The sequence below is a fragment of the Echinops telfairi genome, unplaced genomic scaffold (genome assembly GCF_000313985.2).
Source record: "Echinops telfairi isolate 266 unplaced genomic scaffold, ASM31398v2 ScPeMD7_23;HRSCAF=83, whole genome shotgun sequence".
Taxonomy (NCBI): domain Eukaryota; kingdom Metazoa; phylum Chordata; class Mammalia; order Afrosoricida; family Tenrecidae; genus Echinops; species Echinops telfairi.
The window spans coordinates 55,246,735-55,274,000 of NW_022103920.1; the positions used below are offsets into that span (position 1 = coordinate 55,246,735).

At 39.2% G+C, this 27,266-nt stretch overlaps 1 protein-coding gene across 1 annotated transcript in view; it reads left to right on the forward strand.

The window, feature by feature from the left end:
* The window catches only part of ZNF804B (zinc finger protein 804B), a 485,335-nt gene that overhangs the window by 236,511 nt on the left and 221,558 nt on the right, over positions 1-27,266 (forward strand). The gene's annotated exons all lie outside the window — the stretch shown is intronic.

Genomic DNA, 27,266 nt, shown 5'->3' on the forward strand with positions numbered 1-27,266 from the left:
CCCCCTTTCCAACCCACTCTCCCACTACACTCCCAGTATCGCCACTCACCCTGGAGGGATCATGCGCCCTGGATTCCCTGTGTTTCCAGTTCCTATCTGTACCAGTGAACATCCTCTGGTCTAGCCAGACTTGCAAGGTAGAATTCGTATCATGATAGTGGAGTGGGGGGGAGCATTTAGGAACTAGAGGAAAGTTGTATTTTTCATTGTTGCTACATCGCACATTGACTGGCTCATCTCCTCCCCAAGACTTAGAACAGTTCTCTTAAGAAGTTTCCCTTTTGTTTTGATCACATTCATTTAAAGTTATGTTCAGGAGTCTAACGAAGACATGTATGAGAAGCTCATAAACCCAACTGTTATTATTCTTCAATAATCTGTGGATCTATTTCATATAAAACGAAACCATGCCTAAAAAAATGCATGCCAGAATGTATGTCAGCTTCTTGTATTGGAATCAGTTGCATATATGAAAGATAGATGATGACTTGGACTGCGTTATGTGATCATGTTGGTGTTGCTACTGTTTGTTTTTCCCACAAGAAAAATGGGCACTAACTCATGATTACTCCTTCAGCTCTTCCTCAGTCCTAAAATGCTGCCACTTTACGTCTAGCGTTGGCTGCGTTTGTTCTGTGCCTACAGGGGTAGTAAGCAGGATGAAACCAAGCAGAGGGGGTACTGTGTCAGAGCAGCAAAGATCTTTGATTTTCCAGTGGGAGAGTAGATGGGTCAGGGATGGGAAAGTGGTTAGAAAATTAAATTTAGGTAACAGGAACTTTCAAGTAGCTAGGAACCTTAAATCTCCAATGGAATGCATTAAAGTTACAGTGGATAAAGCAGACTAATAAACTGGCAAAAAAGATTTTCTTAGGAACTCTTATCTCAAGCAAATCCCTGGGAAATCTTTCTGAGCAGTTATCACAACTAAAATAATGCATACTTTTATTCCCTTATCCCAGAAACCTGCATTTGACTAATGATTAGAATGGTACAAATAACCCGTTGCACATTCCTTCCTGTAGCAATTGGCCCACTGAATCCGGAGCACGCCCACCTCCACGTGCATGGCTGCAGTCTGGTTCGATGAACCCTTAAGGCTGTTCTCCATCCTGGCTCCCTTTCAGTAAGAAGTGCGGTTCACTCTTTCTTTCTCAGTTCTTCTGTTGCCGCTGCTCAGAGCTATGAAATTGCAGTCTCGGTCATCTTTCTTCCAATACACAAAGATTCTCTGACACACCTTTCTTTACTTTCTCTTTTCAAGTGTTTGCCAGACATCGTAGGAAATCATGTTCACTAAAAATTACTCTGAACGTTGCCGAATTATGTCAAAATACGACATAGACCTGGTGAAAAATGCGTTATCAAAGTACTTACTTTCATCTCCAAACTTCTCTTCCTACTATATTTTCTGAACGGTCCCAGTCAGTGCCATTTTTACCTTCTATCAGAAAAATAAAAGAATCGCAGGTTTATTCCTCCCTCACCACCGACATCTAATCTTCTAGAAGAAAGGCATCTAACTCTTTCATACATCTAATAATGGCTTCTCTCCTCTTTCCCCAACCATGTGTACTCAGTTTAGTGCAGGTCCTTATGTTTTTTATTATTCGGTCCGTCCTTTGCTCTTGTTTCGGCCTTCAGCTCCCTTCCTTTCACACCTACCCCGCATCGTACCGTGAGAGCAATGTTACTAAAATATCAATCTGGTCATGTCGCTTATGTGAATGTAATTCTTCATTAGCTTCCCCCTGCCCTTAACTTAAATCCATTCTTCTTAGCGTGGTATATAAAACCCACCATAACGAATCCATGCTGTACTGCCTCGCCCACTCCACAGCACACACTGTGTTGCAGCAATTTCAAAAGCAGCCAGGCCGGGCCCCCTTCCCAGATGTTTCCTCTGCATCTGACGGACCTCCTGTTCTCAAGCCCGTCCTGCTTTGCTTAAGTATTTACAGAGAAGATTAATAACTTGCGACTCCTTTTTTAATTGTTTTAATGTTATCCTTTTACTTACTAATAATACGTTCTACTATTTTTAATTGCAAATATACTGTGTTACAGCTGCATTCTAGGTTAAATAGGCCTTTGTGGGCTGGCCTAAAAACCTTATTGTTATTTATAAAGTTGTTTCAATTAAAAAAAAATCTTGAGTTCCAAATGACTGACTGGGAAGCAAATATTTAGAGTATCATCTCTTTTTAATTTTGGTCCTGCTGATTATATAATGAAATGAGGTCAAGATCATATCTTGGAGCAATACTTGCTTGGTTTAATTTTTTTTTCTGGCTAATATGTGCATGAGAGAATGGAAATATATGCCCATAGACCTGTGTTTAAACTTCTAAGTTTAAAAGCTAAATGCTATTATACACAATAAAAAATCAGACACATGACAGGATTTGTCTCTAAAAAGTGAAACTGTAAGGAATTGAACATTTCCATAAGAGGATTGAAAATGTTTAAATCCAGATATTCACCTTTGATTGCAAGGTTACAGCCAAAGGAAGAGCCTAGAATGATCAAAGTGGTAACAGGTGAGAAGGAGAGAGAAATCAGTAGGAATTCCTGGTTAGGTATCTAATATATATAGGTCTGCAGATGGAAATATGTTTCTGTGTATGTTGAACATACACAGGTTAGTATGCATAACTGTATTTTTTGTGAGTGAGGAATTCTAGATACAATGATATGCACTAGAAATAGCACACTTACTAGATCAAATTTCTTGGACCATCTTTTTTTAAGGGAGAAAACCAAGGCTTCTTAGAAAAATGCCTGCTTATAGAGCTGGGGAAGGAAGATACACCTGCCGATCCTGGAACATCTTATGGCACTGAGTCAGAAGTACTCAGAAAAGCTCCCACAATAATGGGAGTGCTCAAAGCGAAATAAAGCCCAATTGACATCGTTCCCCATGGCCTAAACGGGGAGAGTTTGATGAACAGCAGCAGTGAAGCACTGTGGTATTATAATTGAAAGCGTAAAGTCAATGTCTGTGAATCCATATCGGGATGAACAAATGACTAAAGAAAGAAAGAAATGGGGGAGAAGAGAGAAATCTGTGCAGGCATTTCAATGAATTCAGACAGCTGTTGAGCACGCAAAAAGGTGATGCATACGTAACTCCCAGCCCTACGGGCTGTGCACAGACTCCTTGCAAATGCGTAGTGTGGGCGTGGGAGAAAACAGCGACTGGAGAAAAGAATAACCGTGGGTGTTAATCATTCATAATATTGTATATGTCTGTGATGTGATGTTACAATCATCATCTTGGGACTTCTCTAGATTTCCTCCCCAAGCGCATAATCCCCTTCTGGTCATAAAAGAAAATACTAGAAGAATCTCTAGTGAGTGTCATTCTGCAAAATACCTGACTAGTAGTCACCAAAATTGTCATCAAAACCAGGGGAAGTCTGAGAAGCACTGACAACCGAGGGAAGCGTAAGGAGATAAGACAATAATGTGGTATCCTGAATTGGGCCTTATACACAGAAAAGACAGTATGTGCAATTTAAGGAACGATGAATAAACCATGGGTTGTAGTTAATGTCATTGTGCTTGGTGGCAGTTTCTACTTCCAGTGAACCCCCTTTACCTATGGAAGAACAGAGCCCTGCTTAGTCTTCCGCCATCCTTACAATCACTGCGGGCCCCTGTGCCAATTCATCTAATTCAGGGTCTTCTTCTTTTGCCCTAACCCCTCTGTCAAGCATGCTGTTCTTCACGAGGGACTGGATCCTACTCGCACCACATGGAAAGTCAGTCAAAAAGTCTGACGAACTTCATGGAGCATTCTGACTACACTACTTTTAAGACAGACATACTTCTGGTGTCCCATAATATATTTCACCAGCACAACAATTCAAATGTGATTTCTTTTTACTTCCTTATTCAATGTCCAACTTTTTCCTGCATATGAATGTCATGGAAAAGACTGCGAGTTAAGTGAGTCATAAAGTAGCATCTTTGCCTTAAAAACAAAAACAAAACTTTAAAGTGATGTTTTGCAGCAGATTTGCTTAGGGCAATATGTTGTCAATTAGGCACTGAAATCATTGACAACTTTCATCCTTTCTCTGTTTATCATAATGTGATGAATTGGTCCAGCAGTGGGATTTTTATTGTGTTGATGTTGAGGATTTCATCGTTCGGAGATGTCCCCCTTCTTCCCTTATAGCAAACAAGGTTGTAATAGCTCTCCAGGTATTAAAAACCATGGTGTCAATCTGTCCTTTATATAGTTCAGCTCCCTGGATTTTATGCTCAATATAAAATTGAATACGTATGGTGAAGGGCTGCAACTCTCATGCACACCTTTCCTGATTTTAAACTATGTGCTATCTTCTTGTTCTTTTTTAGTGACTGACTCCTTCTTCGTCTATGTTTCCAGGAAAGTACCTCTTAAAGATTCTGAATTCCCATTCTTCACAATATTGCCCACAATAAGGTATAGAGTTGAGTGTCTCTGCACAGTTAATAACAATCAAGGAAATATCTTTCTTGTATTTTCTGCTTTCAGCCAAGACTCATCTAACATGAACAATATCCCTCATTCCAGATCCTCTTCTGACTCTGGCTTGACTTTCTGACAATAAACTTTCAGTTTACAGCTATAACCATGTTTTAATTATCTTTAGGGGAAGTTTACTTGTGTTTCGTATTAATTATATTATGTAGAAATTTCTACATTCTGTTGATCACCTTCTTTTGGAAAAGGTGCAGATAAAGTTGGCTTCTAGTTCATTGAACAGGATGAGCATTTGCTGGCTCGGATCAGTGGGTGCTTCCAGCTGAATCACTGTCTGTTGAATCGCATTAATTGATATGAATTTTTAGTCTTATTTCTTACCAATGTTTTCGGTAAAGGTTGGGCATCTTCCTTCAAAACCATCAGTTCATGATCAGATGCAATCTCTTGAAATAGTTGATATAGTAGTATGTTATTTTTTATATAATAACTGTCTATTCTTTCTGTCTTCTTTCAGTGCTTTCTGTGTCATTCAATATTCCCCCATATGGTCCTTCCATATTGTAACTCAAAGCTTGATTTTTTTTCTTCAGCTCTATTAACTTGAAAAATACACATTCTTCCCTTTTAGTCTGTGTGAATTTAGTTATTAAACTTTATTTTTCTCCTTTGATCACTGAATTATTTTGTTCAGCTTTTTAACATTAATTTTTTTCACTGACTTTATGTACTTTCCATTTAAGAGCAAGTTTCAAGGTCTCTTTGACATCCATTTTGGTCTTCCTTGTATTTTAATAATCATTTCATAAAGAAAATGACAATATTCATAAATTTTGACAACTGTAACTTTGATAATATTAGGTTAATAATGGAGGTGAGGGAAAGTTCCTCTGAAATTGTATGCTTTCCAAGAAAATCTTTGTCCCCACTTTTTCTAATATCTGCATAGAAATGTTACCTGTCATCCTTTGGTAATATTATTGAGTTCATGTCCACTGGGCCATTTCTTTATATCAGCATATCTCATTATGTAGTTTTCTTCACCAGCTCTTGGATGAAATTATGACATGTATTCAGTACAGTTGGAATATCTCTGTGATTTTTTTTTTAATGAATAGGCTTGCAGCCGTTACCTTGCTCAAATGTTTGTTCGTATGTTTTAATCAACTGTAATCTCACTTTCTCATTACCTACCTGAACAAGCATACTGTGTTCTTGGATGAAAACGCTGAGCAGGATTTTCTACAATATACAGTTTGGATAAAGCTGTTGGATTCAGACATCATTTAAACTCTATATAGATACAAAGATATACCTATCACATATATCTGTCTTTGAAGCTCTAATATGGTATTATGTTTATTAATTGAGTTAACATATGTAGAAAAGAGAATGACAATAAGAAAGTTGAATCAATGTACCCAAATAAGTAGTAAAGATAATAATTACCTCAAAGGAAATTTGTAGAGAATGACACGTTGTGATAAAACAGTTGAGTTGGAACTAAGAGTTTAGCTATTATAACACATAGATCAGATGATGCCCATATGTGGGCTTTGCTTCTAACTGACTTAACAGGTGTGAGATGATAGTGAGTGAGTGAGTGAGTGAGTGAAGGAATGAGTGAAGGAATGAGTGAAGGAATGAGTGAGTGAATGAGTGAGGGAGGGAGCGAGCGAATGAGTGAGCAAGCAAGAAAGTCCAAGTGTGCTACACATGGCTAGTATGCTGAATATACATCTTTCTTAAAATCCACATTGGAAGAAATGTACTCAAACACAGTTAGGAGACAACATTTGAAATAGGGGTTGCTATTTCAAAGCACCATATTAACGAACTGTTTTTTCTTTTTCCTTTTTTCATACAACACAGCAGCTTTGGGAGGTGCCTGCAAAATGAGCCAGACCCAGTGCCATTTAGTTGTTGCCTCATAGCGTGTGTAGGAAAAAGTAGAACTGCCCATTGCATTTGTAAGGCTGCCCATATTTTCAGGAGCAGGCTACCACATCTTTTTTCTGCAGCGTACACCAGTTTGCAACTGGGAACCTTAAGGTTCACAGCCAAACACATTAACCCCTTTACCATCAAGGCTGCCTGAATGTTTAGTAAATTACTGTTAAAAAATGCTTTGCTGCTTCTGGTTACTAGATTCACTACAAGTGGACTCTGATTTTGTGGTTATCATTACATCCACTCAATATGGGATGTCACTGAATTCCAATTTCAAAATTATACTAATTTACTAAGTGATATTCATCCCCTTGCCACTTTATGATTCAAATGCACTTAGGTCTTTAAAAATTATAGCATGTATTAAGGTGGCATAAAATTTCATTTGAACTACTACTCTTTTCCCTTTTGGGGAACGATATCCTCATCTCCAAGTGTTAGAAATAAAGCTAGGGTTGTGGTATTTGTTTGACTCACAGAAGGGAAGCATAGAGATGTTATTCCTTTGGGGGGAAGCCCCTGGAGGAAAATATGAGCAGAAGAGGGTCGCACTAGTCTCCCAAGGGTGATGATGACGGTGAGGTTAGAGTGATCACCCTCAGAAGAGGAGAGGAAGGAGTGGATATTGTTTCTATACTTACCTGACCATAAGAAAGGACCTTATCCACATGTTAAAATGTAGATTCTCAGGAATGTCTGTAAATCCACATTTTCTGTGGAAGGGATTTGCAGATTGGATTCTTATGATTAGTTAATTTTTCAAAATCCATGATCAAATTGATGGTAATGTCACAGAGACATTAAAATGTCAAGAGAACCAGAGCAGGGACAATGTCCTTCCTCCTCCTACAACCTGCGATAATTGCGCTAAAAGCAGGGCACAGGAGAGTCCTAATGCCCAGGGTGCTTTCTCAGCTTCAATGAGTCTGCATTAACTCCACCGGCCGCAGCATTTCTCAGTAAAATAGCAGGGGAAAGGCTTTTAGAATTAGATTACCAAGATTGTGTTAAATGTGTTTACCCATTAAGTTAAAAAAATGTGGAAAACTGTGAGTTGGTTGGTTCCTTCTTGTGAAACTATCAGTTGCTGTTAGTAGTTGGTCTACTTTATTAGCTCTTTATTCCTACTGTCTTCAAACTTCCAAAAGGACTTTGAAAGCATTATTGGACTGTTAGAATACCAAGAAATCCCAAGGTTTCTTTCGGCTTTAGGAGAATGCGCATAGGTGAGGTTGTAGAACCTGGCAACTTACCTTCAGAGAATCATATTAGACGGTTGACTTGTTGATAGTATGTGTGGTTTTCAGTGTCCTTGAGTTAAGTCTGACCCACTGCGACCTCTGAACTAACAGAACAAAAATGTTACCAGGCCCTCCGCAGAGTGGCGACGTCATGATTGTTGCTGTGTTTGAATCCATTGGTTTGGCCTTTGTCAATCCTGCTCATTGAAAGTGGCTCTTCTGTTTGCTGGCTCACTATTTTACTCATCTTGATTTCTTCTTCAAGAGATTTGTCTTTCCTGATGATGTTCAAAGTCACCCAGTAAAGATTCTTATAAAAATAATCATCAAAAGAGAGTCATATAGATTCTATAATACTTGTACTATTATACCCTCAATTAATGGCATGCAAAATTGAAGTCCCTGTTTAAGCTGAATGACATGCATGTTAATAAAGGTGTTAGAAGTTAAGGGACGTTCTACAATTCACCATTTTAAAAATTGATTTCCTTGAATTGAACATATAGAATAACTATTAAAAGAAAATAATGTGGATGGTGAAATTTATATTTAAAGAGATTTTTCATAAACTTTCTCATAGTCATTACTGCTTAGAAAATTATAGAAATGAAAGTGAGAAATGTGCTTTCTGTTATGACAGAAGCTGAGCTTGATATTTAACAAAATGCAGTCATCTCATGAATATACCTCCAAGCAGAGGAGAATCTCCAACAATCATTTCTAAATACCCTTTCAACTAGTTCCCCAATATTGAGATATTTTCATATATTCATAATACACAAAAACAAGGGAGGCAAGTTTTCTGGTAGGCGATAAAGCTTACCTTCAGTAAACCTGCACGTTCCCTGCCTTCTGCGATTGCATTTCATGTATGATGGTGCATTTGGCTGTCTGACTTGAAGAAACAGTTATATTGACATACATTCTTACCTACAGGTGAGACAATTATTTGCCATTATGATGGATTCATATTTGAGGTAGAATGATTGTAAGTAATTGAGGAGTGAATTGTAGAAATAGAATCTGAAAGAGATTTGGTTATTTTAGTTGGTAAGTGGTACGCCGTGTGGTTACCCTTGTCAGAGTTGTTATAGGTACTTTTCAGCTGCTTCCTGTTCATAGCAAGCCCCGGGACACAACAGAGCCAAAGCCCGCCTGCTCCTGTGCCCTTCTCTGGTCGTTATGGCGAGTGTCTTCTTGCCGCTGCTGTCAATCCGTTTCATCGACGCTTTGCTTTTTCATGGCCCCTCTGTTTTCCCAGGCGGAGCCCTGAAGGTGTAGGGGTTATGCATTTGGGCTGCTAACTGAAAGGTTGGCAATTTGAAACCACCCACTGCCCTAAAGGAGAAATATAGGGCTTCCTACTCCAGTAAAGATTTTCGAGTCTCAGAACCTCTAGGGAACAATTCTACCCTACCCTATAGCACCTGCCACCATCTGGTAGTGATTTATACTTCCCAAAGCATGGTGTCCTTTTTCAGAATCATCTCTCCCAAGAAGATGTCCAAATGATGTGACACACAATTTCACCATCCTACTTCTAAGGACGTTCTGGTTGTATTTCTTGTAAAAATAAATTTGTTTGGTTTTCTGGACTAAACGCCATAATTTAAATACATCAATTTTTCTGTTGTCTTCCTTGTTTTCTAACTCTCACATCTCTATAAGGTGACAGAAAAAATACCATAGCATGTGTCAGGCACACCTGAGTATTCAAAGGCACATCCTCACCCCTCAGTGTTTTAAAAGAGATCTTATTTCAAAAAGGATGTGTTCCCATTGTCCTGATAAAACTTGAAAAATACTTTTAAAATTTGAAAAGAAAAGTAATATCAAAAGGCATCCATTGAAATGACCTTGTTGGGGGTTCACCTTCTTATTTATCATGCCTTCCCTTGGTCTATTCTTATTGGCGCTTCAATCCACGGCACTACCATGGCTCTTGCTTGATGGTATAAAAATTAGCTCCTGATATATGAAACTTGGTGGACTTCGTATTTTTGTAACTATTGAATCTCTGTTCCTTTACTATTAACCATGGCCTTTTTCTTAACATAGATTCTTTTGTGCATTTATTATTATTATTATTATTATTGATTCTGTTTTGCCAGCTCTAACCTAGGCTCCTCATTTTATATTATCTTCTCATGTAATCATGTTGTTATCCAGAGATGATATGCTAATTATTTCCAAAGTTCTACCACTGGGCTTTCAATATCTTTCCTGCATATTTCAAGTCATCCTAGCACAACGATCATGGGTGTCATATCAATATATCACATGCTACTTCACATCATAGTCCAACCGGACAGTAACAGATAAACACTGCTAACTACAAGTTGGCAGGTCCCGCTTCCTGTCTACTCCACAAGATAAAGTTGTGGCTTCTCCTCCCATAAAGATTTACAACCAGGGAAACATTGGGTCCAAATTGGCTCCATAGCACAGGGTTGAGTTTTGTTCTTTTCAATCTGCTCATTCTACTACTGAATAATCTCTTTTAATTTTATAATTATCAACATCCACCCAAGAATTTCCCTGATGTTTGTTTGAAGATCCTTCCTTCTTAGCACTACACTATATCTGCCATCAATTCCTGTCAATTTCACCCTGAAACGTGGCTGGTTATACATTTGAATTAATAGCCCAGAGAAAAGTATCTTCAACATAGCAGTAATGCGATACATGAAAAAGGAGACGGTGTAGTGGCAATTCTACTTTTCCCTTCCTTAAAATTAATCCACGTTCCATATTTTCCAACAGAATACTAGGAAACACTATTAATAAGGCCTAGTTTTCTCATCTATGTTCCTAAACACCCTATGTGTTTGCCCCGGCTGCATAATGTATGATTCCATGAATCTTGTCATAATGTTGGACATTTATTCATTCTTTTCCCTGCAATGCCCTTCCCTCTTATTTTCATCTGAAAAACTCCTCTTGTCCCTTATAATTCCCTCTCTGGCGCATCCTGTGACTGCTCAAATACCTTAGTTTTCACTTCTGTGACACCGTTGTTGTAGCTCTTCTGTGGCTAGTTTCTCACTAGACGGTGCTTGCTTCAACAGCTGTCTATCAGTTTGTATGCTTCTGAAGGGCACACATTTCTAGGCCCTTAGCCTCTTTGCTGACGTAGTGCTGACCCTGCCAACCTTTGCTAGGCAAAGAAATGATTTATTGAAATAATTTTCATGTTGAGAAATTTGGGGGGAAGTTGATTTTCAAATTCATTTCAGATTAATAGTCACATCAATGTTTCCACATCTTGGCATATGACCCAAAGATGGCATTTGAAAATCAATGTATTCTATTATACCTATAGCTGTATTAATTGATGTAAAGACTATCTTAGTTATCTAATAGGGTCATAAGAAAAATATTAAAAGTGGGTATCTTTATGAAATAAAGGCGAGTTTCTCACAGTTCTGGAGGCTGCAAAAGTCTTAATCAGGATGTTGGCTTTGCCGTTTTTCTGTTGGTGTTTCTCCTGGTTTTAGGGGACTACTAGCCCTCCTTTGTGTCCTTGTGCTTACAGACTGCATCACCCGGCATCTCTCAGGCTCCCGCGTCTATATTTCTTTGTCTAGTTCACTCTTTGTATAACTCAGAAGTAATTAAGTTTAGGATCTCTGTTTTATTGGTATGATTTCATTATCATGCTAAAGAAAAATTCATTTCCATTGAAAACCACATCCATGTGTATAGGCACAGGAACTCTTCAAGCATATTTTTAGAGGCCACAGTTCAACCTGTAGCAGACTCTATAAACACAACTCCAATGGAAATGTAGTGGTTGTCATACAAAGGGCTACGCAGTTCTGTTTAGTGAAGCTATTTATTGGCTTTATCATGTTGGAATTTAAGGAAGCAGATGTTAATTTATTCAACAAATCGTTGTTGAGGACTTAAGCAGCTCTAATCTGCACACTATAATTTGAAACAAGGATATGTCATTTTCTATGCTTAGATATCTCTCCAAATTTTATTTCTTATAGTCTGTGTAGGGGAAACTACTCTATTGATGACACAGAAACTGGACAGTGAATGAAAAGCGTATTTCACAGTCTTGACTCCTTCTCTGCTATGCGTGAGCCTATTTTAAAATAAGCAGAGAGAGGGTATTGATTTTGCCTCCTAATCGGAAGGGGTATATCATTCCCCTTGTGATTACAGGTATAGCATTTGCATTTGTAACTGTGAGAGAGACCAGGGACCCAGAGGATCTGTATTATAGAACAACCCCATGTGATTCAAGGCTAGTCAGTTTCCTCCTCTGAGACCCTGTATATATTAATGACATTTGCACATAGTGGTGTAATACAAGTGAGACTTTGGGAAAGAGCAGCATTGCACTTGCCAGTTTCATTTGCCAGTTAATACCAGGAACAATAAGCAGATGCATTGTGAAACATGGGGGAGAATGTTTTGGCATTGAAACAGAGAAGTGGTATTTTAGAAACAAGCCACTTCACTTGCAGACAATTAATCAATGAAAACTAATCGTTTTTGCTCAAAAGTACTGTGATACAATGTTCTATATACAAAGAGGTTGCTATAGTCACCAGACACAGTGAACACCTCTTAAATTCAAGCTAGGAATTGAAAATGTGCACATGTGATAATACATGAAATTCAAAATGCTTAACAACTATCATATGAGAGAGTTCTGTGTAATATTTAGATAGGATCATAATGTTTGAGCTTAGTGTTGAATTTAGTTATACATGATAATAACCATGAAAGTTTTCTTAAACTTCACACTAAACAATAGTATAGTAATATTCCCAACAAAGTATTCACATTTTTTCACCGTTGTTATCCTTAGGCCCTTTCTGTGTTCTATATTCAGGGCCTATGCTTAGTAGTTTACTTGCTTTGTGCATTATATTATTTGGTTACAGCATAAACCAATTGAGTAAAAATGCTTTGTATGAAAACATCTTTTAGGTAACAAAAGACATAACAAGAAAGATGAAGTCCCTTGGTACAAACATTAGAGAAGGGCTTGTTCTCCAACTTCGTTTACTTCTAAGTACTGTGTTCTTCACTCTTAATTGACACTTCCTTTCATAGATGTAAAACGTTTTGTATGGTATATGGGAACGCATATAGGTTTTAGCCTTCTCGTTTAATGCCATGTCTACCTTCAAACTTGCTCTCTGAGCAATAGACGATTGGTTGACAAACGTAGAAGTCAGTGAAATATGTTAAAGGGACTAAATCTGTTTTTACAAGGTGAGTCTGGATGAAAGTTGAAAACCACCTGATTGAACTGATTTTCAGAGGCATCCAGCACAGACAGACATCAGCTAATGAACTGCATTGATGCCAATATAGACACCACCCAAGATTCGAACGTGAATGTAGTACAACTGTCTGCATGCCATCGGAGACATAGTAATTGCACAAGGTAACTTTGTGTTCACTCTGCTGTCACATTTCCTCAAAATCCTTACAAATTTGAAGAGGCAAGGGTTAGTGTATGATTATATACAACTAGAAGTATTTCAATTTTATTTGCAAGGTGATAGCTATTTGTTTCCTATCTGGGTATGTACCTACACCATAACAGCCCAGAAACGTGTTTTTTATTTATTCAGTTTCTTTTGGATGCCTTCATGGAATAGTTCACCAGATGAAGAGAACCATAATCCAATAAAGGGATGAGTCTACTCCAGTTTTAGACTCAAAGAATTTAGGGAATCTGCTAAGGTCAATTGGGTGGATGGTTCTGAATGAAGTCCTGGCCAGTGCCCCTGGATGCTGCTTCAGTTAGGTTTCCTGACCTGGAACTTGAATGTGATTAATCCACTCCGAGTGTTCTCTCCTGATAGCCGTGATAACAATCATTTGGGATCTTAGGCTGGGTTTTCCAGAGAAGCACAACCTCTGAAGTGCACACATTTATATTTTCAGAGACGTGTATATGAAGGAAATGGCTCAGTTGCAGAAGGGGGCAAATTCTAAGTCCCTGTGTCAGATGTTACACTGGACGCTTCTCCAGGTTCATGAGCCCGAAGCACCCAAGCGTGGTAGTTCAGAAAACAGACGTTTGGCTGGAGGTGAATGAATCTAAACTCACTTTAGATTCAAATTAGCTCCCACTCACAGTGACCCTATAGGACAGAGTAGACTGCCCTCATGTTCTTCCAAGGCTGTGAATCTTCATGGGAGTCTAAAGCTTCACCTTCCTCCTACTGCCATCTTCCTCCTACAACGTGACAGATGTCTCTAACCTCTGACTGTACAGTTAGCAGCTCAACTCCTAACCCAAGGTAGCAAGTTAACCTGACAGAGTATTGATCACTCCCAAGATGGGCAGGTCAGACCGCTCCTAACCTATTAAGAAATATGCAAAATGTTTTATGTTCTTTGTGAATTAGGGTCCTGGCGACAGGGGCAACTGAATCTAAGGTTTGCAGGTCAGATGGCAGGTTGCTGACAATTGCTAGGACTTGCAGGCGATATGGCAGGCCAGGGGATCAAGCCCTGGAGTTTGAGAAGCTAGATTCACGATCCAAATCCAATCGAAAGCAACCAAGCTTGTCTACAGCACTCCCCTTTCGTGGAGGCAGGCAGACGCCTGATGGTCAAACCGCTAAGTAATGGCCAAACTGTCTCCGTCAGGGTGACACCAAGACTGACCTATCACCACACGGATCCCGTTACTTTATTGTGCCTGTTCAAATGCATCAGTTATAATTCACTATTCAGTAGAGTACTAAGATCTAGAAGAATAATTTGTGTAGCAAATCGCAAATGGGAATTTCGTGCATAATTTTTCTAATTTAACACGTAGCTAACCACCTGAAGTGGAGCCCGGGTAGTTAGGTGGTTAAGCATCGGACTGCAATCTGCATGGTTGGCCATGCAAGCCACCAGCAGTTCCCCTGGTGGTAGAAAGACTGGACTTTCTACAGTCTTAATTGTTATACTCTTGGAGATTCACAAAAAGTCACTATGAATCAGCATAGAATTGAAGGCAGTAAGAGTAAGAACAACATATAGAGGAGTTTTGCAAAATAATGTTAAAACTCAATGCTATATAATCTTAAAATGTGGATACAATCATAATTGTGTTGTCAAACTTCACTTTCATTGTGTGCTAATGGTGCACTTGACATTGTTAACTTCAACTTGGTGATGTCTAAGTATTTACTAAAAAGTAAATCAATGGAAATAAAAATATCTATACTCAAGTGCTATAAACTCAACTCAGACTTATAGCAATAGTAGAGGACAGAATTGGATTGATCCTCAGGATTTTTGATACTGCAAATACTTATTGGAGGAGTTAGCCTCATCTTTCTTCCATGGAGCAGCTGGTGGCTTTGAACACCCAAACTTGTGGTTAGGTGCCAGATACTTATACTACAGCACTACTGTGGCTCCTTATAAATGTGAAGAAAGTGGATGGTGCCCAGCTATCAAAAGATATCGCATAAAAAAAAAGATACGGAGTCGTGGGTCTTAAAGGCTTGAAGTTAAACAAGCAGCCATCTAGCAGAGAAGCAACAATCCCACATGGAAGAAGCACATCAGCCTTTGAGATCATGAGGTGTTGAAGGAATCGGGTAACAGGCATCAGAAGACCCAAAACAAACAAACAAACAAACAAACAAACAAACAAACAAACATTGATGAGAACGAGGGGGTTGGAGCAGAGACCTCAAACCCATTTGTAAATGGGACATCCCTCACAGAAGGGTCACAAGGAAGGGATGAATCAAGCAGGACGCAGCATAGCACCGCTAAAACACACCATATTTCTCTGGTTCCTTGAGGCTTCCTCACCTCCCACTATCATGACCCCAGTCCTGCCTTTCACTGCGGGCTAGACTGGAGCATGTACACAGGTACAGATAAGAGAAAAGATCTCATGACGTACGCGATACCAGGAGGGCAGGGGGAAGGTGGAGAGAGAAAGGGAGGAAGAGAGAACTGATCATAATTATCAATACATAAACCACCACCATCACTGCCCTCTTGCCCTCTCCTCACCCACCAAGAATACAGAAACTGTGGGGGAGGGAGACAGTGGTCAGTGTAAGATATGAAAATAATAATTTGTAATTTATCAAGGGGGCATGAGGGTTAGGGGCTAGGGAGGATCAAAAGAGGAGCTGATGCTAAGGGCCCAATAGAAAATAAATGTTTAGAAAATAATGATGACAACGCATGTACAAATGTGCTTGATACAATTGATGTAAGGATTGTTATAAGAGCTATAAGAGCCCCCAATAAAATTATATTTTAATACAAAATATAATGAATCATTATTTTTAAAAGTTGGTATCTTAAAGCTGACCTATTAGAAACAGTCAAATCTTTTTATTTCCATTCTGAATTAGGTTGTATCTCATTAGAATATTTCAAGCACCCATGAATAATTTAGTCACTAGTTATATGAAGTGTGATCTTAAAATTGAGGTGCTACCCATAGAACACTTGAATTATTTACATAGGAAAAGTGAGTTTATAGTTTAAAATTATGGGCCTTGTTGATTTAAATAATTTCAAATTTTTGTTTTGCTTCTTAAAATTTTTGTTGCAAGATTACTTTGTGTTAAGCTTTAATTTTGCTATTCATAGGAACGAATTTCATAATCACAATGTGGTGATGGCAAGCAGGTAACCATGGCTACTACTATTGTTCCATCCATTTTTGCTTCTTTTGTGCAGTAGTGAATATATTTAGCGATTCTATTATTTGCCTTTTTATAAATTTGAAACCTAAACTATAAGCCATATCTACTTTAAACTTGGCAATTTTCATAATTTTATAGGTCTTCACCTTTTAGATATGTAGGAATAGAGTGTCAAAATGGAAACTTAGAGTCAAGAATCTCTGACTTAAATCAAAATTGTATATTATCAAAACCACCATTTCATTTTCTAAGCTATATATTTTTATTTCTTTAGTAGTTTCCAGATTCTCTATGTATAATTTTTAGTTACTTATCACTATTTTTCCACCAGATTTCTGAAAACCGCTCCTTTTTGTAGTCCGCTGCCATGGACGGTGAAATCGTTGAGGTCTTCATCAGTCCTTCCCGTCTGACTGTGTCAGCTCGTGTGGGCTTCCTGACACTGGCTTCTTTTGATCTCCTCTGCTCTCCACTCCTGACTCGGCTCCATTGAAGGTTATATTGTTGCTGAAACAAAACATTTCCACAAGCCCGTACTTCCCTAGATTAAGATGTTGTAGAGCTTGATGTTAATTTAAGAGCCTCAGTTTTGCTTGGCTTTCAAATGCTCGGTTTTTAAGGAGGCAGCACTAGTTGCTTCGTGGTTACTTTGGGTTGGAGGCAAAGTACTCTTGGGGGCTTTTTCAGAGGGTTTGCTGTGTGTAGCACTGATCATGTGCTCTGATAGGAACTCAACTAGAAACAAAAGTATAGGTCAAAATCAAGGTCAAATAAATAGCCCAATAATCAAAAGTAAAATAAAATAGTCCCCAGCAAAGCACAAACCCCCCTCTGTCCATTTACAATGCAGACCTACACCAACCCTTCCAGTTTCACTCTTCTGTCAGGTCTCATTCCCTCCTTCCTTGGTGCCGTTGATTCTTTTTCACATAAACATACCAGCAGTTTTCCTCGGGCATAATGATTCTTTAATTTAGGAAGAAGAAAATTGGACTGAGTATTACAATCTTACAGGATTCTTTTTGGCAGGAAGAGGGAGAAAGACAAATATAAACACTCTGAAATCTATTGTTTTCAGTCACAAAAATAACTTCTTGTAAGTTGATTTCTGAAAACAGATAATCACATGATTAGTACTACAGCATAACGGACAGCGCTGGGTGGAATTTGCTAGCAAATCCCTTGAATTCAAAGAGGGCTTTGAGGGATGATCATGTTGGTGTGGATGAAACAGCTTTCAAGATTACAGTCTTTTCTTAATCTCTGAGTCTAGTCTGGAGAGGTCTCCATTCCATCCTTTTTCATCTATTTAGGCCAACATTCCCCTGTGCTTTATTCTCTGTATTTGAGATGTAAATGCAATCCCATGTTTTTATTACAAAAGGACTAATTGATGCATTTCTTTCCTAAAATATCTGTACCCTACCCTATATTTGATCCAGTTGCACCTACAAAGGCAGGCCAGACTACGCAATGGCATCATATAAAATTTAGGTTTGAGTAATTTCTTCTGACTCCATGGGAAATCAGGCATTGTGAGGAATCATATTTGCTTGCTTGTATAGTTTTCAACTTATATGGAATGATACTTTGAAAATGGTCACAAAAAATAATTGGAGTGTTAATCATCACATGCCTGAACGGCATGACAAGGTCAACCTTTCTGAACACACTTAGTGATGGCACTTACCACACACGAGTCCAGAGGCTCCAGACAAGTCTCACAAAGGACACAGTGCATCTGCAAGCATTCTAAACCAAGGCTGCACAGGGAGACCTACTCTCAGGAGTGGTTTCTCTGGGGTTCTCAATCAACACAAACTTCTCCACCGAGGTGAATGCAGGGATTTAGACTTGCTTTCTTTACAGTCATTACAGTTATCTACGTGTTTTATTTTCTTAATTAGTCATCTAGTTGATTCCTATGCAGAGCTACCCTATAAGACTGTTTCCAAGACTGTAACCTTTATGGCAGCTGCGTGCCACATCTGTCTCCCAGAGACTGCTTTGTGGTTTCAAACTACAAAACGTGTCGTTAGTAGATGGGTGCCGAACCAAGACAGCACCAGGGTTCGTGGAACTTAATGCATTCCCACTCTAACTATGGCCATTGCATTCTTCTGTCTCTCTGGAAAACAAGCAAAGACACTTCCTTTCGGTGACAGGGGACGTGACTGCAGCAGGTGTTTCTGCCAGCAGAAGAAGCAGGGAATCGGTGTCCATTAACTTCTGAAGGAGCCTCTGGGGGCAGACACAACTCTCCACCGTGTACAGTGACTCTTCCCACGTCCCCCTTCTGACTCCTTTCCAACGCCCAGAGTTCTTTTACTTCCTCCCGCTCTCTCCAGGACGGAGAGAGGAACTTAGTGGCCTTTGGGGGAAAATAAGTCATTTGTTTTGGAAGAAACATGACCAAACAGGGTTGTTAAGAAGCTTCTCTAACCTGTTAACACCGATGCATTTACTTGAGACATTTTGCAAAACTTTACAATGGGCTTTTATTCTGTTGATGCTGTTGTAAATTGGTTCTGATGTTAGTTGCCTACCTCCCCCCTCTTAGGCGTTTTCATTATCATTGCCTTTTATTATCAGTCCTCTGCTCTGGGAGTGAATATCTGACCATAAGATCAGCAAATTACATGCTGCAACAAATGCAGTGAATACCATTCATGATAAATGTGCAGCAATAACGAAAGGTCATGCGGTGCAGTCCTCCATAAATAAATGGTAAGTCCGAGACTACCTGTCCGCACAATTGTCCTGAATGCATCTGACATTCCCTGAGAATTTCGTAGCGCAGCCTAACTTTCTCCGCATTGCATCAAAGCAGTTCTGAGAAATACACAGTGCTCTGGTAACCTGGCCAACACAGGTTACTGTCCTGCGTTTCCCACAAGGTCTTCCTTGAGGCTCAGACGCCCCATCCCAAGCACTCACTGGTTCAAGTACAGTCCTTGTAGCTGGTGGTCAGACTTGATTAATCAGCTTCTAATCCTTCCCCCTTATCAGTCTTTTCCTGACAGATGGCATTTTTCCTTCACAGGAAAAAAATGATATCATCTGGCATGATTCTCTCCTACAATCTCATCTCTCTCTCTCGTACCACCGGTAGTCCCATAAATAAAACTCTTAGAATTCTGTCCATGCCAAGAGGAAGCCAATCTTTCTCTGTCAATGAACCCTTACAATCTTCGTATGTTCATCTCCTTGACTATTTCTACTCATGCTTTGTCAGTGCTTGGAACATTTCCCTTCCTATGGCTACTTCCTTTCTGCGGCCCAGACACTGGGATTTCACAGTTCTGTTGATCTCCACCACCACTCTACCCGCGGCTTGCTTCTTTCATAGCCCTGCCAAAATCCTAGATCAAGAGGTGCCACCTTTGCTGCCACCACAAAGTCTTTGCTTACATCACTTTAAACTCTCCAGTTTATCTTTCATCTTTGCTCCCATGTTGTGGACATTACTTTCTTTAGTTATTCTCTAGTTGTAGAATTCTTCAAGTGACATTTTATGCTCCCCTTTCTTTCTTACATATGTGATTCTATGCCTTATTTGTTATCATTCATTTCCTCTCGCTCCTAAAGCAATTGTTGTGAAGGCTCTTGATTCTTAATCATTCCCAACAAGTGAACTATGCTGAACAGGTCATTGATTCAACACTTCAAAGAAGTATACAAGTATGTATCCAGACTAAATCCTTCAAACTCCAGTCACATCATTCCAACTGCTCCCATTAGAAATACTGTTTCATGATGAACTTAACCTCCAACAGAACGCACTGACCAAAACTCATTGCTCTTTAGTCCGTTCAACTGATTTCTGTATGCTGATCTGACAGCCTGCTACACTCCCAAGGTTCTCAATTAATTGAGCAGTTTTTTAATGTGATCTTTGGGGGTTTCTACAGCTGGTGTTTTATTTTTTGTTACAGGAAATAATTATAATACTTTATTTCTCGTTCTCTTTCTGTTAATATTCAGGTAGCATGAAAATTATTGGAAGAAAGGGGTTTTCTAGAGATAAGTAAGACCTGGAAACTATACAACTTCTTTATCGGCTTTGGGATGTTTACTCAATGAGAATAGTATCCACAAACCATTCAGCAGCCTTTTACACTCTTCTCAGAGAAACACTTTTTTTTAAATGTGGTTTGTTTATTTTTCACCCAGAGCAGTAAAGCAAGTCTGTTTGTTTGAAGGGGGTGCATTTTATAAAGCTCTGTCACTACAAGGTTACATTTCTGATTACTATAATATACCTGAAGTTATTAATTGTTTGTAACCAAAGAATGTTCATGGAAAGGTCATGCAAAATTTGCGGCTTCCTTCATCACATTTTGGAAAATATTTCTTCTACTATAGGTGGATTTTGATGGGTATGATTCTTCATAGGGAATGTCTAGCACATTCTATAGTACAAAAATAATTTGTTATTAGGTAAAAGTTTTTGACAGAATAAACATGGTTCTAGAATTATGTTCTGAGAAAAAAGAAAATGTATCAAGGAAAGATAATATTTAAGAAGTCATGCCCCAGAAAGTACATAATTAAGAGAAGAAACATCTAAGTGTTAAGAGTGAAAACTTACTGTTTAAAATTTTCTAGTTCAATGAAGAATCAACCACAATAACTTTATTGCTTATCAATTGTCAGTAATCTTGTACAAGACACAAAGTCTCTTAGAGTTACCAAATTTTAAAAAAATCCATTTGATTATAGCAGAAAGTTCAGCATTTGGCAAAATCCGTGCAATAGATATGTAAGGGGGCTTTTCAATATGTGGAAAAATGAAATTTAAAGATAAAATTTTTCCATTAACTTTTTGAAGCCCCCTCGTATTTACAACAATATAAAGAGTAACTGCTGAGTTTTCATATAATAAAGCCAGAGTTTGGGTTCTTGGTTTGGAGTTTTAGAGTTGTGGTTTCATGGGATATCAGAGGTAATTGGCCTAATAATATGTTTAATGCTTCTATTCTGTCTGGAGGCTTCAGAGCCAGCCATGGATCACCTAAGTCACAGAGATTGGTGTCTCTCTGCCTGGAGCAACTGGAGGAGAGAGAGAGAGAGAGACAAGAAGTGGGTGGAAAGTGTGGCTAATTGCCAGCAATAGATGGTGTACGGCACCCACTACCAAAAATTTTGATCAAAGATTCTATAGAACAGTAATGAGCGAAAGGGGAAAAATGCAGAAAAGAAGTTCAAACCTCCCTAGATTTGAGACTCCCTGGAGTCATCAAAGTTGGATGAATCCCTGAAACCATGGCCCTGATCTAATCCTTATACCTTAATAGAAACTGTCTTCCTTGTGCATGATACTATTTTAAGAATTGTCTCTATGAGTTCAAAGTGATAATAGCAACTCAAAAGTTGGCATGGAAGCTTAGGGAACAGCCAAGATCATCGGAGCAGAATCAACTCGGGACAGGAGAGCAAAAATGGTTGCATTTCTCACCGAATGTCACCAATGTCGCTAAACGGTACTTGTAAATGGTGTAGGCTTTGCTAGGTGTATTCTCAATAACAACAACAAAACATCAAACATGGTAAAGGCTCAGCGTTTACAGAGACTTTATGAGAAATTCACAGAAAACTCGAGAGGTGAGAGCCTATAAAGGACTTTTAAAAAGCCCTCTATACTCTCATCGTTGCTTTCTGTTTTAACTGCTCCTTCCTTTCAGCCTGAGCTCATATACCCAGAATTTTCTTTGATGGAGCAGAATATCGCTCTTGCCTCATTTTTCATGTCCAACTTTCCCCCCATGGGATAGTGAGTTTTAAACTGATAATAAATTATAATGAAACCAAGCTGACACAGGATTCCTACCTCTGCCAAATTGTGGGCAGCACGCTGCCAAGCGAAGGTGTTTGGAACTGCCCTTTGACCCACACCATATGTCTCCTCAGACCCTGTGACTGTGCCTTCAGACGGCTTTGCAGTTTATGTGAAAATAGTGGGGGCCGCTTTGCCAAGCAGCTGTGACTTTTCAGAGCTCCCATGTCTAAGAAAACCCCACTGACTCAAGAAGATGTAGTTAGATCCCCATGAAGCTATGCTAGGGACAACCACTCACTTGGAGTTGAAAGAAAACAAGCATGGTTTCTTCTATTGATGGCATCCATCCCATGCTGTTCTTTACATGATTCGTTAGCAATTTGTTCTTCAGGCTAATGTTTAGTGTGGGGACAAGGATGCTTCATTGTTTAGCTATCGACAATTTATTATATATTTATTTATTATGAAGCTTTAGCTGCTCCTTAGTGAATCAACAATTTAAGCCAATTAACTCTATCTTTTTTTCACATGGAAACACAGAAACAAAAAGTGGCATTCCTTTGGCATGTTGACTTTGAGGCTCAGTCCATGGCAACATTTTTTTTAATTAAAAGATCATTTTATTGGGGACTTTTACAACTCTTGTTACAATCCATACATTGATTGCACCAGGCATGTTTATACATATATTGCCTTCATTCATTTCTAGACATTCACTTTCTATTTAGCCCCTGGTATCAGCTCCTCATTTTTCCCCTCTTTCCCCCTCAAATCCCCTTGATAGATTGTAAATTATTATTTTCATATCTTACACTGACCACTGTCTCCCTTCCCTCAGGTTTTCTGTTGTTCTTCCCCCTGGAGAGGGGTGTATGGTTACGTGGCCGTCATTGCAGTCTGTTCCCCTCTCTCCCATCCTCTCCACACTTATCCCTACCCCTTAGTTATCGCTAACCCCACTCCTGCTCCTGGATTCCATGTGCCATGAGCCCCCATCTCTTTTCTATACCTGTGCACATGCTCCTGTCTAGTCTGAATTGAGAAGCAGTACTGGTGTCATGACAGTGGGGGGTGAGGAAGCCTCAAGGAACCAGAGGAATATCATGTCTTTCATCAATGCTTTGCTGCATCCTGGTTGACTCATCCCTTCCCTAAACCCCTCTGTGGGGAGATTGGCCCATGGTCGACAGATGGGCTTTGGGTCCATGCCAACATTTTGATGATTACTACTTAACACATGATTAGCTCTTCGTTTATAACTAGTTGCACATTCATTAGAATATTCTGTATGTAACGTTTTTCTATACCATCCTGAGAAACTTAGTACCTTTTTAATAAGAAATTTCCAACAAAGAGCCTTACTCTTTTTGTGATGTGTAACCAGGGAGTGTCTAATTTTTCCAAAATCTGAAATAACTAACATCACTTTCTTTGAATTTCCTTGGTCCTACCCAGTCATTACCCCTTCATGATTCTAGTAGGAGATCATAATCTTGAAGGTAGTTGCTTTATAAAATTTATGGGAAATAATTTCTGTGCAACAATTGATTCAACTGTTACCCCAAAAGATACGATATTACTCAGAAACGGTCTAAGGGAAGAGCTATCACCACTTTCACTATTCTCTCTTCTATGTTCTCTTTTTCAAACCAGTTTTTCAGAGTACATTCATGATAGGAATGTAGAGAGATATATGGGTGTATACAAATACAAATGGGAGTACGGCTTAGTCCTTTTTGTAGCAGCTTGAAAAAACAGCAATGTAGTCGACTGGAATTAAACAAAATACCCAAATGTTATTCCTAGTAACGTTCATACTTGATGTCAGAAATGTCTTCCTGTTTCAGGTTCATATGGCTAACATGTTGTTTATCTTCCCAAGTCAAATGCTAGCACAGCAGCATTCCAATGATTATTAACCTATTTGCAGAAGCTCACTGAATTATACCTGAAATTGTTTTTCCTCAATATAATGTAAATGATAAGAAGTACCAAATAGCCATTTGAAAGAATCAGGACATCCCAGTAGACACTAATCGCCAGGTCTGCCTAGGCAAATGAAAAAGAAAGTCCAGTTGCTTTAGTTTGAGTCTCTAAGTGCTCATTCATCTCAGGTTATTACTTTGAGCTCTGCACAGCAGAATTGGTTTAGAGTTGCCTTTAAAGCCTGCAATTTTGGTGGCATAGGAATTACAACAGGTTATGAAGCTTTGGGGCTTCTCGTTGGACCAAAGAGAGGAGATTTCCATTTTTTCAAATCCCTGCACTGCACCTGCACATTATTAACCATTATCATAAGCAGTTCTACAATATATATATTAACCCTACCATTTAAGAAGCCATCCTATTGAGAGCATTGAATGGTCCCTATTTCAAACCTGTAGGGAATGGATACAGATAAAAGCTTTTGAGTGGCTAGTTATATCTATTGATGTACTTCCAAGAACCTTTACAATAGCATGTGATTTGGCCAATTGTTGCAACATTCTCAACTCTTTGCAATTATCTTCTCATTATTTGAAATAAAATTTAAAGTAGCGACCTAACAATTAGCTTTTAATGGACTTAAGTGGATGATTGCTGTACTTGTTGAGTGACATAGTCCTTGCTCTTTGTAATTATACAAATAATGTGGATCATAACAAACTATGGATATTCCTGAGAGGATTAGGAATTCCAGAACACATAATTGTGCTAATGTGGAACCTGTATGTGAATCAAGAGGCAATTGTGCAAGCAGGACAAGGGACCAGTGTATCATTTAAAATCAAGAAAGGTGTGTGACAGGGTTGTCTCCTTTCATGACCTGTCAATTGAGCAAATAATCAAATAAATGAGATGATATGAATTTAAAACTTTATCCTTTTATCTCCCTGTTGTACGATTTTAAGTTGTGTCATTTTTAACATTTTCTACTTTCCTTTTGATGGCGCGTAGCCTGTTTTACTGTATTAGTGTTTGTTTTATTTTGTATGTTTTTCCATATATGAAACCCAGGATAAGTAACTCTCTAGAGACAGCAACTGAATTCATGGTTTCCTGGGGGTAAGGCTGGGAAGGTGCTCTGCTTGGATAAGCATGACAAAGCTCTTTTAGTGTTTGTAGATTTGCAAAGGGCACCCCACTCTGTAAGCCAGCCTCCTGTCCAAAGACTCACCTTTCATTCGTGGAGGGGCTGGATGGTTTTCAATGGCGACTTCCCGTGAAGTAGGCACACGCTTCTTTCTTCCTTGTCTGTCCTTAGTTTGGAAGTTTGTCCAGAGGTAAGGATGGCAAGACTTCCTCTTGCCTCCTTCGGCCATCCCGGAGAAGGCCCTCACGCGTGATGAAGTGGTGGGACAGCAGCCATGGAGGATGGCCACCTCTGAGATGGATGGCCACGGTGGCGTCAGCAGTGGGTTCAGACAGGAACAATTGTGAGGCGAGGACAGGACCTGCTGGTGCTCCCTTTTGTTCACCGTCACTGTGAGTTGGGACCTCCTCACTGGCACCCAGTACCATTTGTAATTATTTGAAACTGAAATATAAAAGTAAGCATGTCATTTTTCTATCCTTTAGCTTGCCATTTGCTCTGTAACTACTAGCTTATTCCGGTCACTTTCAGAGTCCAAAGTAATAAGTGCTACCTTTCTATTTGTTTGAGAGAAACGACACTGTATTTTTGCTTTTCTGTGAATTCTCAAGACATTACATGTAACGGATCATCCCAATTACATATAATAACAACAAATCAAGACATTTTGCTGTAACGAGTGACATAAAATGAAGCTGCATTGAAATAATTCAAATATTTGACAATACAAAATTTTAAAATTACACTGTATTCTCTTGGACCGGTTTCAAGCATCAGTCATGTGGGGTCATCCTGCTGAAGGCATGGGGTCCTCAGAGTGTGGGAAAGATGAACCCTCTTATGTTTCCCCTTTAAAAGCAATTATTCAAGTTTGCTCAAGGTTATTTTGAATAAACTCTCTCTCTGATAGTACATACTTCCCAGGCAAATCTGCTTTTAAAACGCCATCTTAATATGTTGTCTCCAGCCTAGGCTTATTATCTATGAGTAATATGTACTCCCTCCTTGCTACTGACTCACTGTGAACCCGGGTCCTGTCACAGAAGTCTGTGCGTAACTTCAGACTCGGTGTTCTCCTCGCCTGCAGAGCAAACGCTCTCTCCGTTCTGCTCCCTCTGTCTCAATTTTATCATTTGAAATGTTCGGATTGTCCGAAGTCCTCTGTCCTCTTCCTCTCGGCTCATTGCAGTGGTTATCTAACTTGTCTCCTGGCGTTTACACAGCTAAAGGTGTGATCTTTCAAAAAGAAAATTAAATCACTTACTAGTTTAAAATTTGCCAACGTTTTCCTGTAACCTGTTTTGCAAAATAAATATCGAACTTCTTAACCTAGAGTACAGCTTTGCAATCCTTGGATTCCCGGGCCACCACCTCCTTCCATCACATTATGTAATTACCTGATTTATAAAGGTGCTTGAACATGCTTTTAACTGCTATCGTGTACCAAGTGCTGTGCTAGGATGGGAGCACAATAGGGAACCAAATAAATGTTCTGACAGAAAGCAACTCTCTCCTGTGGGTATGTGTAAGAAATAGACAATCCCATATATCTTGATAACGGATTTGAAATGCTCAGGGATGCCTAAAGAAAGAATAATCTTCTTGTTCATGCAAGGGCCAAGAATTCACAACTTTCTAGTAATGTAAACATGAGCTAAGAACACACAGCATGTGCAGGAAACTGATATGGTTCCGTGCTGCTGGAGAACGGGGTGACAGAGAGGGGGACTACAGTGATGTGGCATCAACATTATTAAATTTAAAAAATATTTTCTGGCTTCTTTTACAGGGTAAAGGAAGGCCACTTTATAAGTAGGAAATAAACAAAACCCCACTGCATTGAGTCTATTCCAAATCATAATGAGCCTATAGGATAGAGGTGAACTCCCTAGAGGTGAACTTCCTGGCACTGTGACCTCTGAGAGCACACCACCTCCCTTTTCTCCCAAGTGGTTTGAAGCAGTGACCTTGTGGCTAGCAGCCCACCACATAGCTACTTAACTAGGAAGACCCGGCAAAGCTCTTCTAATAGTTTGGATATGAGATGATGACCGCGTGGCCAGGATATGGCACTAGGGGTGTTGAGAAAGGACAAAATTAA